Source organism: Pararge aegeria, chromosome 17, assembly GCF_905163445.1.
Source record: "Pararge aegeria chromosome 17, ilParAegt1.1, whole genome shotgun sequence".
NCBI classification, from domain to species: Eukaryota; Metazoa; Arthropoda; class Insecta; order Lepidoptera; family Nymphalidae; genus Pararge; species Pararge aegeria.
In genome coordinates this window covers 5665501-5685026 of record NC_053196.1, presented here as the reverse complement: position 1 = coordinate 5685026, position 19526 = coordinate 5665501, and the positions used below count along the sequence as shown (strand labels likewise).

The 19526-nt window shown below is 34.8% G+C and overlaps 1 protein-coding gene across 1 annotated transcript in view; it reads right to left on the bottom strand.

Moving 5' to 3' along the window:
• LOC120631056 (neuropeptide CCHamide-2 receptor-like) overlaps nucleotides 1–17307 on the bottom strand; it is a 109143-nt gene extending 91836 nt beyond the window's left edge. Inside the window, exon 1 of the mRNA XM_039900469.1 lies at nucleotides 17255–17307. The gene's annotated coding sequence lies outside the window, so the exon portion shown is untranslated. The remainder of the gene's footprint in view (nucleotides 1–17254) is intronic.
• Between the last annotated feature and the right edge of the window lie 2219 nt (nucleotides 17308–19526).

The window sequence follows — 19526 nt, the reverse complement described above, 5'->3', positions numbered from 1 at the left end:
TTTCTCCTATCCATACAAGAGTATGCTAAGATTTAACGATTGGTAAACTAACGTCTTAGTTTAAATAAATAAATAAATATACGACAACACACGCCACACGATTAAGCCAAAGTACGCCCACGCCCAAAGTAAACGAAGCTTGTTTTATGAGTACTAAGATAGCTGATGAATATTTTTATGAATATAATACACATAAATACTTATAATATTTAGATAAACATCCAGACACTGAAAAACATCCATGTTCATCACAAAAACACTTTCCAGTTGTGGGAATCGAACCCACGGCTTTGGACTCAGAAAGCAGGGTCGCTGCCCACTGCGCCAACCGACTGTCTTAGTTTATTAAATAAAACTCTTATATAGGTCTTGAAAAAATATAAGTAGGTACTAAGCAGCCCTATTATAGAATAGAACATTGGAAGCCGGTCTACACTTCATACAAAGCTTTAGTTTCGGTACATAGGTGATATGTATGCAAAATGAACTTGGGTTTCTTGTATCGATGGGGGTTTAATAAAGACACGATTTACTACAAAGGGAAAGGGAACAAAGATACTTCCATGGTACATGTACCTTTGAACGATATAAGGATATTCCGTCTACTCAGGCTTCTTAAAGGTCTGTAGAACAGAGCCTCCATTGTACTAGGAAGACATAAAAGGATTGGCAGAAATTTTAGATTTTCTACGCAGCGTGTCGTATTTCATATAAAACCTTAAATTTCAGTTATGCTGCTCAAATTCCGGCTCATGTCTCAATGTTATATTATAAACAACTATAGCAGTGCGGATTGCCTTCCGAATCGTAGATATCTTGGAAATCCGTCCGTCAACGTCTTTGAATACGTTATATTTAAAAAATAAATTAAGTAATAATTAAGACCTAGCAGAAGGCATATTATGCGAAAAACCATCGCGCATAAAAAGAGCCTACTAGATCCCTACGCAAGACATGCGAGGAACATGTCCTATAAAGGGCCGCCTTTTGTCCATTAATCTGAGAGGTAGGTGTTAAACCTCACGTGCAATTACACTGAAACTGATGCCCGGAACACAGCAATGCTACTTGTTATTAGAAACAAGCAGTTGTAGGTACCCCGGACGAGCTCTATCAAAAAAAACTCTAGTACTAAACTTCTAACATTTGTACATCCGGTCATAGTGATTAAGATATAATGTATAATTATTTAATCTTCTATCTTCTATCTATATATATATAAAAGAGAAAGTGTGTGGGTATGTTCCGTATAGGCTTCGAAACGGCTGGACCGATTTCAATGAAACTTTCAGGGAATCTCCGGATTGACCTGGCGAGTAATCCTGTAAAGTTTGATGACGATCGGAGCACTCCTATTTTTGAACTGTCAAACTGTCAAATACAGCTTTTATTTACTATGATGATATTCTATTGTTGGGTGTACATGGGTGTAGATAATGATCTTCACCCGCTCGAGAAAAGAATAGAAGAGAATGAATACGGAGAGAAATAAATGATTTCATATATTATGAGACTTGAATTAAAAATTTAATGATGTAAGTTTATTGTTTAAATAAAATAAAGCAAAATCTAGGCTGGGTACGCTAGTTATAAATAAATAAAAAATATATATAATTTATTCGGCCGAAATAATTAACTAAACAACTATTGTAACTTATAAATAAGACGCCATGGAATAAGGGATTCAAAAAAAAAAAAAAACTTTTTATTCTTACTCCAAGAGACCAGGCATCCTTTAAGTTGGCTGAACAATGGCCCTGCCTCAGCTTGAAGCTGCAGTCGAAAATGATTGCAATTCACGGACGGATAGTGTGAATGTGAGTGAGTGTGTGTGTTTATGTGTGTGTGTGGGCGGTCTGTTTGTGTATTCAAGTAAGGCGTGATTCAAGTGCTTTCATTTATTTATTTACATATACTTCAAAGCAAACATATTTTTCGCCGTTATTCTGGTGAAACACAGGTAAAATAATTAATACCATTACCCAAACGGAAAAATCGTGTAGTAGTGCGGGTTTTTTATTGATACTTCATATTACGGGTATCATCTATACAAATAATAAAACCTTTCCTCGGAATATTATTTGCCCAGGACACTGGTATCGCTCATAAAATACCGGATCGATAATCATAAATTGGGCTTCGTTATAAGAATGATTGCCATATCGATGGTTTTTGCTTGAGATATTGCATCATAAAGTTACAGTACCGAAATATAATGTTTCATACTACAGTTAGTGCTGTGTGGTAGCAGAACAGAAGCGATGTTATTCGAGGCAACGAAGGGAACGAAACGGAGAACGGACGAGTCAAGTACATTGAATCCTTAGATTTTAATGAAACAAACATTAACATTGCTTGCTAATACTTTTATTTGAACCTGTACTACAACCACGGAAAGATCATCTTTATACTGTTTTTATCTGTTGTTTTTTTTAAAGTTAAAAAGTTTTAAAACAGTATGCACAAAAATTATTAGTTCCAAATTACGTTGATACATCTTATCAAAGTGTTGACAACTTGTCAATACTTGCGCAACTACTAAGTTTGTGGTCGATTAGCACCACTACGGTCAAGCTATGTGCTACGGCGTCGCTACGAAATGTTTTTGAGTCACGTGTAGCGGCATAGACATTTCAGTTTTAGTACAATATGGTACTAAATTGGTAGTAGTTTTCTATTTTGAATTTTCAAAATTAATAATTTAGGAATTTAGGATATAACACAATGACATCCTTTAGCGTTGTAAGTTAGTTTTCTAAGATAAATTTTATAAGATGACCAATTAATGTATTTTATTATTTACTAACTGTTGCCCACGACTTCGTCTGCGTTTGATTTTGTTTTTTGATGTGGCATTAAATTTAGTTATAGATCTAAAAAAAATTAAAGTATTCAGTATCGCTAAGCCTTAAATGAGGGGTTTGCTGCTGTCCGCTGAGGAGTTCTGTCCTCTATCTCAAACCACAGTTTGGGCAAAATTAAACACATATCATAATTTCTCTAATACAAAAATAATTATTTACATCGGTTATAATTTGTCGGAGTTATGGTGTAAAATCGTCAAACACTCATCCCCTCTCCCAAAGGAACCGCGCTTAATGTCGGGATAAAAAGTATCCTATGTTACTTCTATTACTTCCTAGAATATGTGTACAAAATTTTATGATGATCGGTTATGTAGTTTTTGCGTGAAAGCGTAACAAACAAACTTACACGTAGTTTTGGAATCGAGCCCACAGCCTTAGAATCTGATAGCAGGGACGCTGCCGCCTGCGCCTATAGGCCAATATTATATAAAATTATTTAAATATAAAATGTTTTGACTTTCACATGACCTTGTAACTTCATTGGCAAAAACTAGAGGCAGTTCAGTTCTCCATTAACTATCACTCCCAACGACAAACTAATCACATAGAGAAATTACCACTAGCTCACTAACTAACAAGTTACTGAGAGCACTTTGTTATCGCCGAAATTCAATTTCAAACTAAGTGAAAGTGTATAATATTGTCAGAAGTAGGTTTCTACCCATGAAAGTAAAAAAGGATGCCGTTGCTTTTTTTCTGAAAGCATTAATTAAATTAAACTAAATTTCAATTTTATAAATTTAGAATGCATAAAAAAAAAATCGGAACCGACGAATTTGACTCATTGCTTTTTGATAATCTTATAATTAATCAGTTCCTTGATTGTTAATGACGATAATGTTATCATAGTATTGAAAGATCCGATTTTAGTGTAAACAAAAGAAAACTTCTTAACAAAAGTAGCACTGGAAGTTTAATAAGCTGATAATGAAATTAATGTTTTAAATGAATAGTCGATTTTGTACACGGATTTTGATAATGAACGTCTCGTTATTATTATATTCTCCGCTTGATAAAATAGGTGTCACATAATAGTGCGAATTCATATTACATTCATCAAATGTGCAAAGCTTTGCAACTCGCCGCTACTTAATCTTACTTTATCGCATTACTTACGCAAGACTAAGTTACTGGATCGCTTTGAAACTATTAACAAAGAACGTGTCATTAAGACATAAATGCGTTGGCGATCACCGTGTTGAAATATGTGCTGTGAGTGGAGCGCACTTTTAATCTTCTGCAATTTCTCACTGGCAGCAAACGTAGCTAAATGTCGCAAGATAGATGTTTTGTGAAAAAGCTAGTAAGATTGCAAAAAAGAAGATTGGAAAATTAAAATTTAAGACAGTGTTTTGCAATCCACAATAATTGGATCTAGATATAGGCATAATATAGGTATTATTATATCTATTTCTTAACTGATATTAAAGCTAAAGAGTTTATATTTAAACTACAAAATTCATTTTGCTAACACCTTTGAAACAGACAGCATGACTGTTTGTAGTACCAGCGGTTCGGAAGGCAGATTCTTCCGAGATTTTCCAACAGAATTTTACATTCCACCAATTATTTTTCTATGTTGTTTGAGATAAAATCCAAGCAACTTTGTTATTCTAATTATTATTGTTAGTTAACTTAAGCTAGGCACTTTGAACTAGAACTTTTGTGATATACCTAATGTTTTCGAAAATTGTTAAAAAAAGTAATTTTATAACCAAAAACAACCGCAACAGACTTGCTCATAAACGATCAGCGTTTAAAATTAATCGTCAATTAGACACCTGTTTGTATAGATGTCATTTTACTAACGAATATGCATTGTGCAAGGCTTACAAGTTACTAGACAACGAAGACTTAAGCGCCGATTAGAGTGAAATGCGAGTTTAAATTTCTGTGGAGCTATAAGGAAATCATTGATGACTAATCATTGCTAAACACAATTCACAGTTCTTGTAGGAATAGGTTAGAAAAGAATTCTGACACTTAAGATTACGAATTAATCACACGGTATTAAGGTACTTATTGATATTTTTTACATGCTTTACAATAGGATATTCTGGGTGCAATCCATTTCAAATGCCGGAGCAATACCTCAAACTAGGAATATACGATGTTATATAGACTAATCGTACTTCATCGCATTACTAACGCAAGACTTACTACATCTCTTTGAAACTATGTACAGCCCATGTCATTAGGATATAGAGGGGAGAGCTACTAGCATATTGCTAATTAAATGCTCACGATCAAAGATAGCAAGTTCATACTTCCTACAGCTTCTATTGAAAAAAAATTGTTACAATTAAACGCAACGCAATTCATCTTTTGGATGGAAGCAGGCGTTACTTTGCGGAAATCCATGATATATTATGAAAATTAAGCTTAATTTGCTTGCTTAACAATACACTAATACTCTACTAATTTTTCACTTAACAATTCTTCATTGTAAAGTCAACATCTCCTGAGGATGCTCCGGAGATGTTTCGGAGCGAAACTTGCGTAGAGGGTACATTGCCGAAAATCTGTTTGTCGTGTTTGGCGTATAAGAAATTATAAATTACACCATACAGATTCATCTTTTATTAAATTTTACTGCTATATCGATGTGTTTTATACCGCCCGCGATTTCACAGCATATACCTATTATGTAATCCTACATCCAGGAGTCCAGACGCTAAGAAATCCGGAACCGAAAAATCTAACTTTTTTGACGAAACCCGGGTATCGAACACAGGACCTCAATATTCTTATTAAGCATGCTAAGAACTACACAAAAACCGCACTTTTGAAACATGTATATGTATGTGTTAGGAAACAAAAGTTTAATAAAATTTAACTACGAAATCCTCGAAATCGGAACACAAAACTGTACAACTGAACACCCATTTTCATCTCCCGAAATGGTAGTTGGTCCGACAAGCGCTACCCTTATGAATATTAATCTAAAGGATAAAACACTAAAAGCATTTGTATCACCAAATGAAAACCCTTTTTTAAAAGGCTTACTGGATATTTCTTTTACCTTTCTATATTATTTGCATATATTTTTGAGTGTTACGATCCCTTTATATGACGCTCTACATACTGAATGGCGGTATCAAATCATTCTATATCTGTCGGTACGTTCGTCATAACTGCTGCCATAAGGCGCCTTTTTAGATTTTCGAATTTCAAAATGGCACCGCCATGTTACTTCAAACAATTGCAATGTCAATCGCATTGATGTAAGTATCAAGTAATTCCTACATTAAAATCTGTTCAAGCACTTAGATGAATGGATAGAATAAAAAAAATCACATATATACACGTATACATACAGGAATATATAAATATGACACTCATTTTTTTGGACAGGCTATAACAAGAGAGATGTTGGTACAACTCCGACTGTTTTTGCAATTTCCATTGGATTTTCATTCATAAATATATAAATACACATTTCGATCAAGTGCTGATAGAAACACAATAAAAATCGGCAAAATTAAACTTTCCGATACCCTTTGGTGGCTTCATAACTTTTAAGCATATTATCTAAGAACCTGTTTTATGTTTTACCTGTATAATGTGAAAGAAGCATTAAAATAGTCAAAATACTTTACAAAGATACGATTAAAGTATCTCTCTTTGATCCATAGCCGTAAAACACATTTCAAAACCAGCCGACACGTAAAACATTAGAAAATAATGCGGAATGAACAGCAATAAGTCGGCCTACTAATTTTATTGTTACATATGCAAACACAACCTTTAACACCAAAAGATTATACCGTCTAGTTAAGTAATAATTAAAAGATTGAAAAAAAAAACAAATTAATTGTGAAGAAAAAAGCAAAAGTTTGTTGTTTGAGATAATACGTAAGCGTTCATTCTAGGAGGCTTTTCGGGATTACATACACGTGTAAGTAAAAGCTTCAGGTTATTTATCTGTTGTGGATAAAAGCAAGGAAAACTTTTTGTTGCTTGTCTAATTATTTACTTACCTAACTATCACAATTTCATAACAAAACACGCCTTGTAGTACATCGTTGTTAACAAGTTTTTGGCATACCAACTAAAAAGCAAGAAATAAAAACTTTACGTACTTTTCACAACTATATGTTAGCTACATACATTAGTGATTATCTGGTAATTTTTACATTTTACTTCTTTAAATATTTTTTTAAACGGTAAGAAAATAACTGATTAAGTAACCTCCATATTTTTTAAAGCCAGTTAACAATACATAAAGCATACAAAATTTATTTACTCATCAGGCTGAGCTCAACCATACATAAATATAAACTATCCGGTTAAAATGTCACTTCAAATGCTAATAAAGTTAGCGTCGATAAATAAATATCATAAAAGAACTTTACATTTGTGTATACGTTAAAACCAAAATTTGCACACATATAATAAATACTCATCACATTTCTATTACGTGTTTTCTTTTAAAACAACATTTGTTTCGCAAACTAAAATCAATAATTACTAATCTAAATATTATTATAACCTTTCCAGCTTATTTTCAAACAGCAACATTTGGATTAATTGCTCTGTCACTATTAGAGTCCCATTTACAAGTATTTACGTTTTAAAATAGAATATTAATATCTCTATAGCTCAAAGTCAAAAAATTATAAGTAAATAATAAACAAGTTTAGGTTGCTCTAAATATGACTTAACTTTCTCTTGCCTTGACGGTACTTTATTTAAATAATATATAGATGGAAACACGGACGTCGGAAGGGAAAACGAACCGTAGCGTGCCATTGCAGTTTGTATAGAAAACTTGCATAAAATAAATTCGTTTAAAGTCGGTTGACTGGATTTCCACCATATAAAGATGGTAAGTACGCATTTTATGTGCATGCATATCATTTAATTATTTATGTTTTTATTTGACAATAACGTGTGCTTTACTTTTTAATATAATGAATTTGGTCTATTTTGTATTCAATAATATGTACATACTATAATTGTTTTTATTTATATTTTTTTTTTTTACTTTTATAACTTTGAAACTTGTCTTCTCAGATTTTATTGTTTTTAAAGTCTATCTTCGCACAATAAATATAATCTTCCACAGTTTTCTAAAAGAAAGACCTATGTATAATGTACGTGTTTTATTCATTATTATTGTACAATAAAGTATTAAAATAAAAAAAACTGCGTCCCTGTTGTAGAAAAAGCCTCACCTAGAGAACAACAGTACAGCAGAGTAAGGAAACCGGTGAGCACACTCATTAAAGTATACTTAATGTTTCTCTTAGCTCGCCCCCTTAACATACGTTTTGTGCATTCGATTTATGCGAGTTAAGATGTTAGTTGCTAAAACTTTCACTTATGTAGTTTAAAAGAGCTTCGTAAACATCATAATATTTTTGCAATTGTTAGTTGAAGAAGTCTTAAACAAATACTGCATTTTGGTATTTGTGAAAAACTTACGTTTACGTTTCGACACTACCGGCTTGCACCACTGTGAAAGGTATTTTTTAATAAAAGTGTAGTGCTGCCATTTGGTCCCCAATACAAAGTGGCAGCAATTTTTTGAAAAAAAAAAGAATAAATATAACGAATACATACTAAATGTCAAACATTTTACAACAAAACGAACGAATGTTTAGGTGTTTTTGTTACTTAAGAAACATTTTCCTCCAAAAAAGCCAATGTGCTTTTCGTAACAAACTTTTTCGATGCACAATGTTTTGATGCACTTTTTAGATTGCCAACGTGCTGTTAAAGTAACCAAACGAAAACTAATTCAAAATTATACCCACTATACATACTGTCGTAGTACCCACAATTAGAACAGGATGGGATGGGGATCTAGCGATATTTCTTGTTAAAAAGATGCATGTTCTGTTTTATCCCTTAATATATTAATTTACTGTAAACTACTAATTATTTATCCGTAACATTTTATCGGTGTTTTGAACTTTAAACTCCGCCGATTTCTTATTAAATTTCCTCCTGATTCCGAGTCTAACAAATCGATGTTTGCAGAGCAATCTTCAATGTGACCAGTATCTATTCCATGCTTTCTAGAAACTGAACAGGGTATAGTATTTGTTTACATTGAAGTCGGTCGGAATTTTATCTGCTGAATTCCTTCGAAATTCGTTCCTTACAGTTATATCTACTCAATTTAACAATTAAAGATTCCCGAATGCACAGTCCAGTCACGAATTACCCGATTTCTAATGCGAATGAATTGTATAAATTATTTCACTAAAGTGAATGTCGAATATTAAATTTAATGCCCGATAGCCTGACAAATCTGGATCCGAATATTAAGCGAACACGATTTTTAGAAATTGTAAGGTTGCAAAATTTGGCAATGTATTTAACTTTGAAATAAGTTGCATAAAATTTAACAAATTCCAGAAGGAACTATCAATGAAATTTTATTGAAATGATGGAAATCGGTAATTTGAATGATGTCACAATGAGTAGGTAGTAAGTTAATTTACAGACAATCATATCACCCAGCAGTCATCACGATCCTTAGTCATGAGGGACCGACTAAAGAGAGAGTGAGATATCAACCCATTACCGGCCCACTACAGGGCACGGGTTTCCTCCCACAATGACAAGGGGTTAAGGCTGTAGTCCACCACGCTGGCCCAGTGCGGATTGGTGGACTTCACACACCTTTGAGCACATTATGAACAACTCTCAGGTATGCAGGTTTCCTCACGATGTTTTCCTTTACCATCAAAGCAAGCGATATTTTTGATTGCTTAAAACGTACATAACTTAGAAAAGTTAGAGGTACTGAGATTCGAACTCGACCCCCCGAAAGTGAAGTCGAGCTCCTACCCACTGCGCTACCACTGCTTCTTAATTTATTACATTTATTACAAACAATACTTTTGCTGGCTGGTTAGATTAAGCCGATACTTCTTGTGGATTTCCACTTAAACGGAAACTATGAATCATTTGGCAGGGTGTTTGTGTCGGTAAGGGCGTAACTAGCCATGTCGGAAGCGTCCCACCAGATCAGACCAGAGAAAATCCAAAAATTTTAATTCCCATATTACCCTGACAGGGATCGAATCCGAGACCTTCGATTTTATTGTTCTTCTTCTACTTAGTGTGCTTGTTCTTTACGAAGGTTGGCCAACATTAGGGTTAGCTATCTCTACTTTGGACGCCGCTGCTCTAAATAATGATTTGGTGCTCTTTTGGTTATTTTAGAGTCATGATATTGTTCTACGGCTAGGCCTTATTCTGTCTGCCACTTTACCCTGTATGATAAGTCGAAGAAGTTCATACTTTTTCGTGTTCCAAATCACATGTCCAAAATATTCTAATTTTCTTCTATTAACTGTTATGAGTACCTCAACTTAACATTACCCATTATCTGCGGCACAGTGCTATTCCGTACACGGTCTGTCCAAGACATTCTTAGCATACGTCTGTACACCCACATCTCAAACGCTTCTAGTTTCTTGGACATGGTCTCTGACAGCATCCAAGCTTCTACGCCATTCAGAGAATACATAGCACTTCGCTATGTTTGAAGGGCAATTATTTATTATTATTAATGCTTTTTATTTACCTCATTATTTACCTTATAAACCTACTTTAATATAAGGTCAACCCATTTAATAATGCGTGCTGTGCTAAGGTTCGTGTAGTTATCATCTTTCATATTGCGTGCCGTCCCGTGCCGTAAATATTTCGCTCCTTACCAAGAAATACCTAGGTGCTTTGACTGAATATAATGTAAGCTTAGGCGCAAACTGAGCGTGTGGGCTTTGATTAAATCCCTGGAAAAGTTGTGTGTTGTTGTTACTCTGCTACAAGTCAACTATTCACTGCAATCTCACCTGTTGGTAAATGATAATGCAGTCTAAGATCGTAACGGTCTAATCTGTTAGGGAGTAGGCAGATATATTAAACCCGCACCCCATATGGTGTCTACGCAACATCGTATCGGAACGCTTAATCGCTTAGCGCCGCGTCTCTGTCAGTAAGGGGTGAAAACCGCCACAGCTGAAGTCTGGGAGGCTTCAGCTGTAGCAAGAAAGCAAGAATAAGCCAAGGTTGCTGGGACTCGAACCTGGGACCTTCCAAATAAAAGACCACAGCGCACACCGCTGCGTTACGGAGGTCGTCAAGATCGGTCAGTTCCTTGCTTTTTATGCAATAGGTGTAAGAATTTAATGTCAAGTTTTTATTAATACATCGCCATGATCCTCTTTAATCTGCTACTGCTGTTAATGGAAAGAGTTAGACAGATTAGAAGAAGAGAAGAGTTAGAAGATTAGTATTAGAGCATAGACAGTGGACAGTCGTTTTCGGAAGTTGGGAGTTGTGGCACTCAAAATTGACATCAGCTATCAAACGATACTCAAGAATCTACCGAACGAATCGCGTCAAAACTTATCGTATTCTTCCTAAAATTTCCTGTATAGCGGGATCAACAAGTGCAAACAGTAGTCCGAGGTACGTACGTGCATTGTATACAAATAAAATCAAATAATATTTATTCGCTAAATATGGTACAATAGTGAAGTTTGTTCTTATTAATATGCTCACATTTCGCCATTTGTTCAAATTATAATTATACTTTTCTTAAATTAGATACTTCCCGGCTAGCATTGGCAGGAGACAATTATTACCCGGGGAAAGGATAAAAATGTCTCTTTTCCCACTGCTTTATCAACTCTCAGAGCATTGGTGCACAAGTAGTAAATAAAGTAAAAATAATATCTAAATAATATAAGTGTAAAACAAAACGGGGGTAAACTTCTCCTATTCCCTGTTTCCTTGCTTTAGCAGGTGGACTCGTTAATATATCCCCTGTCAGGGGATAATCGAGGAATAGATTTTTGTCTTTTGGCTGTGCTAGCCCTGCAGCTAGTCATCCTTTTATATCGTCCAAGAGTATATTATATAACGTCACAGCCATACAATAGTATATTGTGCAACTAGTGCGACAAGTTGTCGATTGCCTACGAAAGCGAAGTTGAACGCACGAGAGAAGCGAGTGCGGTCATTCGCTTGAGTGGGTAATCGATGTCGCACTTGTAGCACATACTATTTTGTATTACTCATGCGGGGAAAGTAGTACGCTCGCTCTTGTGGTTTACTTGTCGCACTCAAATTTTAAAATGGGCAAACGGTTCTTTTTCAACCGCAACAGCGAGCGTCAAGATACTACTTTCCCCGCATGAGTGATACAATAGTATTGTTATTGCCTATTTCGAGTGTTTAACATCGTTGCTTCATGCTATCAAATGCAAAATAGATTTTTATAATCTCAATGATAATAATTGATGCACACTTTATAATTAAAATTCCTTTACAAATCTTTTAAGCAGCATATCCAGATCACTATTTTGAATATTAAAAATTAACTGATAAAGTTCTGAAAGAGACATAAACGTATAAATTACCTTTTGAATAGCTGTTTATTATAATTTGAAAATTGTATTGCTCATGGCGGTTTCTAGAGTGCCATTACACTTTATATTATAAAATGTAGGGACGATGACCTCTTTTAATGAGAGTAGGTATCACAGAAGTTCGTGTCTAGAGATGATTATGACCTCCTCTGGTGTTAAAGCTTATAATATTACTCATTTTACACGAAACACTAAAAACTAATAGGAAAAAACTGTGAGAAAAACCTGCTGACGCCTTGCCTTACGTATCGGTGAGCGCTGTGGTTTTAAGACGAAGATACCGGGCTCGAATCCCGGCAACGCAATTTAGGAATTTTCTCTTTTATGGTCTGGTAAGAGGATTCAGCCATCAGTTACTGACAAAGATGAGCCATGAAGCGATTTAGTGTTCTAGTATCATATTAGGGTTATTAGGGGTGCAGGTTCAATAATCGCCATATTCCTAAGGTAAGCCTGTTCTTAGAAGATCTTACACTAGTATTTTTAGACTATTGAAGATTTTAAACTAAGATTTTCGTGGTTAAGAACACGAAAGATCGAACGAGTCAGATTCTGCATGTGACATCCAACTTGACATCTCGTACCTACGCAGTCCCGTCGTGACCACGATCCATGCAACTGGGTCGAAATATCGACAAATCCAAAAATATTATCGTGGTATGTACCCGTTGAACTATATTTAAGAAATATTTTTAGACTGTTTCGTCACTTACCTCTCTCAGGTGAGATTGCAGTCGGGGGTTTAGCCCTTTAAATAAAATAAAAAACCTATAAAACGTAAAGATGGACGTAAGAAAAGATTCGTCAGAAGTGTTAGCATCGCTCGACTTCAAAATATATTATTAAAATATTTGTCTATGCTTTATATTTAAAGTTTATTTTGAATTAGGTATTTTTACCTTGTAGATAACCAATACATCGACTTGATGCTTTCCGAGAAAGGGAAATTGAATGAAATTTTATACCGATAAGCTCAAAATGGTCTCTGATCGAAACATGTACTCTACGGAAGTGGGAACCAAGGCAAAGGTAAAGGAACTTCGCACATAAAAAGGTATACGTACATTACAATCTCAATGATCGTAGCTTTTTTTGTAGTCTCAAGTCTGTTGAAAAGGACAGGACGCGCACAAGGACAGTTTATCTTTAAAGCAGTTATTTTTTTAAGGAGCCCTTCAATGTGCGAAATACTTTGTAATCTACCTGGTGCCAAGTAAATACAGAGTTGGTACTTTTATACTTATGTATAGTATTGATCTTTTGCCTAGTATTATATTTAATTGGGCATGTTACTTAACCGGCCCAATTTTATATTGGATAGAAGCAGGCGTTACTTTGCGGAAATCCATGATATATTATCAAAATTAAGCTTAATTTCGGAGCCAAACGTGCGTAGAGGGTATATTGCCGAAGATCTGTTTGGTGTGGAGTATAAGGATTGAAGAAATTATAAATTACACCATAAAGATTCTCCTGCTTTTCGCGGAGTATAGCAAATTAAGCTTAATTTTGATAACGGCCCAATTGAATTGAAATTATAAAACATCTAGTTACATCATTTATTTTTTTATATTCATCAGAATAAAAACATAATAATTAGTATTCAATTGTTTCCTCCGAGTAGCACCGCATCAATGTACACGGAGAATGTACAGTACGTGCCGAATCTTTGAAGTAGCCAACGCTTGCCTTTCGCATATGACTGCCGGTTCATGGCGAACCGGCATATGGCTAATGGCTGGTATAATATATGATCAATTTAGTATGTAATAGTATTTCCATCATAAAAATATGTATGTGTGTTACTCACCCGCTTTTTGACTAATGCTATGCCAATAACCACTAAAAAGCACTGTTCCGTTGCTGCATGAATATATGGTAAACTGACAAAAGTACTTTAACTTTCATAACGTGAAGTAATTAGTATTTAAGCATTATAACTATAACAACCATGTACATATCAATGAGTGTTATTTCATTGCCCGTAGATTGGGCGTTCAGGAAATCACATTTCCGGTCGCGTTCGGTGTGACAGTGTAGACAATTAACGCATATAGTGTCGCAGTGCCACAGGATTAGCCTGCGTATTGTTTTACTCTACAATCCCGTTTTAATCACAACCCACCGTGAAATAATTAGATTGTAGGTACGTTGATTACTCCTTTGTTTGACTTGATCAGGTAATCCGAGACGTGAGAGGAAAATCGCAGTAGGCGTACTGACAAGGTTACCACATTGGTGTGTGTTGCATATTTTAATAAGATATGTAATTTGCCTGTTTTGCGAAATTTGTATGACTTTAAAGTTTTATTAATTTCAAAGTCATGTGTACTTATAAGGGTTCCGATCTCAGAAGGAAAATAAAGGAAAACTTATAGGATCTCTTCGCTGTCCGTCAGTCTGTGTGTCTGGCAGTCAAGAACCTTCTTTTATGAAAGCTATTGAAGTATGAAGAAAATTAATATCAAATCTGTCATCCCTTGGAGTAAATTTCTAACCGCATGAAATCAAAAGTCTTCAGACAGATTTCATTTATTAATATAAATAATAATAGTTTATTTGTTATTATTATTTATTTATCCTTTTCTTCTCTTCTCTGGAGATAAGGACAGCGCTATTGACTAAAGCAATCACAAGACTACCTCAAAATGATGATGTTAATGAATGATGATGTTGTTTGTCAGTGTCTGGGTGTTTATTATTGTGTTTATTATATGTATACTATATGTATTTATGGATATTATTTTTGAATATTTAAAAGTATTTATCAGTAATCTTAGTACCCATAACACAATAACACAAACTACGCTTACTTTGGGGGCTAGGTGGCGTGTATTGTCATAGTAACAAATATATATATATATACTAGCTGTTACCCGCGACTTCGTCTGCGTCTGATTTTGTTTTTATCGTATTCAGTATCGCTAAGCCTTAAATGAGTACATGTGACTGTCAATTAATTATAGACAAATAATTTGCAATAAAATAAAATTGCGATTATAATGAAATATCTAAGCTATCCTATCTCTTAAGTTGGACCAGACTGCTCACGGTGTGCCAATTTAATTTAAAATCGGTTAAGTAGTTTAGGAGTCCATCGCGGACAAACATCGTGACAGGAGATTTATATATATTAAGATATATATATAAATTAAGGTCACCGTTCGTTTTGTATTGATATTTAGCAAAATTGTATAATCCACAATAATTTTATCAAATAAAAAAAGATTTCTTTTACTAACCTTCAAATTATTTTTCATACAGTTTGTACGAAACACTCAGTGCGCGAGTACGACTCGCTCTCGTAATATTAATATGAGTATTTTATTAATTTGAACGCGATCTATGGTGATGTGCTCGACCGTAACAATAGGAAATTTTTCCTCCGAACGTGTTCAAAGACAGAGATCCAACTATTCATCTTTGGAAGTTGTGCGTATTTAAATAAATTTCTTTAGCGCGTTGCAGAATCTTTGTTGCGCCATCTAGTTAGGTAATGTGGAGACCACCACAAATTTACATTATTTATATTATTTATAATATTGATTATGTTCTGAATTCTGTGTTATTTATAAATGTTCATTACTATATTTTAAAAGGTGAGCTTCATCTGTAGAGTCACAAAATTATGTTCTGTAGCACACTGTTCTGTACGCAGTGTTTTGTCATTTGAAAGTTGCTGTCAGTTGGAGTGTGACAAGCACTTTGTAATTATCTTACTATCTTACAACCACTTTGTTATTACTTTGTATTAAGTATGATGTAACGCTAGGTTAATTAATAAAGTGATTATTGTATATCACATATCAAAAGTACACAGATTCAAATAAAAATAGCATTTAATAAAATAAAATAAAAAATGACTACCTTTTTATTTTATTTTATTAACTGCTATTTTTTATTCGCATCTGTGGCTTATTGGTACAGGGCAATCGCCACAATGTTTATACTGCAACTACTAAGGATGTAACGGGATCAGCTAAAATCTTAAAATCCCAAAAGATTTTAAGATTATGTTCTATTCTCCGGCTTTTCAATTCAACATCGTACCGGAACGCTTATCGCTTGGCGGCACTTCGTTGTCGGTGGAAACTAGGCATGGCCGAAAAATCTATCACGAGATATCCGTAACTCTAAGCAGGTGAAGTGGCTGGCATCGGTTAGTTTGAATATAAATACAATCGATATCAATAATATGCCTAGGTCAAAAAAAAGAAACACTTATACACCTTCGTATACTCATAAAGCTAATAGTGGTTTGAAATGAAGAAAGCTATCACACCACAAGGCAGATCCAGCCCTCTGGTCAGATCAACCGAAACATTAATGAATAGACCTAAATGACACCAGTCCCCGTATCTTGTACAATGTTATTTACGAGTAATTACGACTGATAGGATTCGCTGGAAGGATATCATATCCCAAAAGATAATACGCAACGCGATTGATCCCTAAGTTTGCAGATTTTTTACATGATTCCTTAATATAATTCTGTGAATAATATGGGGTAATTCTAAACCTACCGATTCATAACTTTAAACTATGTGTTAAAACACATTTGTTGCGGCGAGGTTACCATACAATTGCAGAATTTCATAATGAGAAAGGTAGCTTGGCAGCCAGCACCGCTCTCATCTCCCTTAAGATAGAAAAATGATTTTAGGTAAAAGCAAGTTGGAAAAGAGTAAACTACAACTACTGAGTTTCTTGATGGCTTGTACAGCAAGAATCTGCTTTCCGAACGGGTACAAACAGGCGTACTTGACGTTTCATTAGTGTTTATAAAGTAGGGCTGCTTGAAATAAATGATTTTAAGATTTGAATTTGGGTTACGATCCCGGGCTCGACTGTGCAGAGATACTTATAAAACATATAATTATAATTTCAGAAACATTATTTCAAAAGAAAACCACACGTATCTGAAAAGCCATTAAATCTAATCAATCATCATAAAAATAAACGAATATCAATAATAATTAACTGAACACTCACCTAATGTACACAATACAGCAGCATTAAAATTTTCCACAACGTCGCACCGGGGTCGTAAATCTCTTGGACATTATCTTTCACACCTTCGTCCGAAATAAATCTCTTAATGAATTTGTCTGTCAAAAATATCTCAAACTTTTCTAAACTTCACTTATCCACATAACTTTTTACACAGTCAATGAATACAGTTCAGATTTAAAATTCGAATTCGTCCATTCATTCGTAAATTAATTCATGCGAGAATTGAATAAATGAATGAGTTTTTTGTTTCCAAAATCAAATTGTTACGCTGAAAGTTGGGACGATTCCCGCGCGATCTCAGAGGCGACCTCGCAGTCGAGTCTCACAATACAGACTGGAGTTTAACTCCTGTGTGACCGCCAGGAACTCTGCGCATTCTACGAAGATAGGTCTGTAATCAAAGCTGAAAGGCGGATGCATTTTCTATTGTGCGTAAAGAGATGGATCAAGACTTTATGCCAATGCTTTTGTCATATATTTTTAGGGTTCCGCTGTAAAAGGGTGCCAAACGGGGTTCTTTTACTACACCTTCCGTCCTCTACTACTGTCCGTCTTGGGTCTACAGCTTTAGTTACGAAGTTGATATTTTCACAAAATATTTCTTACGCAGGCCTCTATTTCAGCAAACTTAAAAACTAAAGGATCTAACTCGACCCAAAAAAACATAATTTTGATTTTTAGAACAAATAATCTTTCATTAAATCTTATCTAGATATATATATTTATTTAGTTGTTGCGTTGTTGCTTCAGTATTCAGAGACAACAGAATTGATGATCCGGCCAGCCATTGCAATGCCTTTATAGTAAATTCTTTGCTGCTTTTTTTGTTATAATAAAAGTAAACTTTATTTAGCTTCCACGCTAAAATAATCTAATTACTGATTACTTAAAAACATATACATTACAAACTAAATGCCTTATCCTGCTTCTTGACTACTGCAGCGGTGATTTTCAGACACAGCCTTAGTTGGCGTCACGGATTGACTAGGAAACGTTTAAACAGATATAATACGAAGTGAACTTGATAAGGAGAGAGAGTACGAAAAAATATAATAATAAAAACATCATAATTATATGTCGGCCGAGTGGCGCAGTGGGCAACGACCTTGCTTTCTGAGTCCAAGGCCGTGTGTTCGATTCACTCAACTGGAAAATGTTTGTGTGATGAACGTGAATTTTTTTCAGTGTATGGTTGATTATCTGTATATTATAATTATTTATGTATATTATTCATAAAAAATATTCAACAGTTACCTTAGTACCCATAACACAAGCTACGCTTACTTTGAGGTTAGATGGATAGTTGAAGCAAGTGAGATTTTAATAACTTAGAAAAGTTTGAGTTTCATGCTGGGATTCGAAGTCAGCTCCCCGAAAATAAAGTCGAGCTCCTACCCACTAGGCTATCATCGCTTTGTTATTTACTACGAGTTTAATACTATAGTGGCACGGAACCCTTTCAACGAAACTCTGAAGTTCACTTCGCCAACATTTATTGGAAATGGATACTGCAATGTGTTGCGGCGATATCCAGCACTGGTGAATTTATAAATGCCCTATTTATAGAGAGCTGGAATTCCATTCATTACTTTTCCGTCTCTAAACGTTTTTAAGTCTGGTGTACATCAGAATGTGTTAATTATCTTGATATGCATATTTATGTTTCAAAAATGCATATTCATATTGTTTTATGTTCTTCAATTTTACTTTTTTGTACATTCTTACGGTATTTCTGTCTACGAGCTATAATAAAAGTAACAACAACACACCATACAGTCTTTAAGTAGTATTTAATCAAGGTAGTGTTGACCGCGATATCGTCCGCGTATTTTCCTAACTTAAGTCTCGCCTGAGCCATTTGTTTTACCAGGTTAAGGTATGATGTATCTGTCTCCAGGATACAAGCTGCATTTCTAAGCAAAATATAGCTAAAAATATGGAACTCTGTGTGAAATTGGTTCGGGGGTGTTCATAAAATACGTGAGATGTTTAAGGGGAGGAGGGGGTCGAGTCAAATCCTATCTAATCTTACGTTGGGGAGGGGGGAAAAATCACGCAATTTTTTTGAGTTAGAAAATAAGCGGTGCCCAACTCCGTGCCTCGGAGAGCACGTTAAGTGGTCGGTCCATCTTCTTTCTTATCTTTAACGCGTGATAATTGGCGATAAATCAACAGGAACCCGCATTGGATCAGCGTCGTGGGTCCATGCTCCGAAACCCTCTCTCCTATGAGAGGGGAGCTTTTTGAGCAT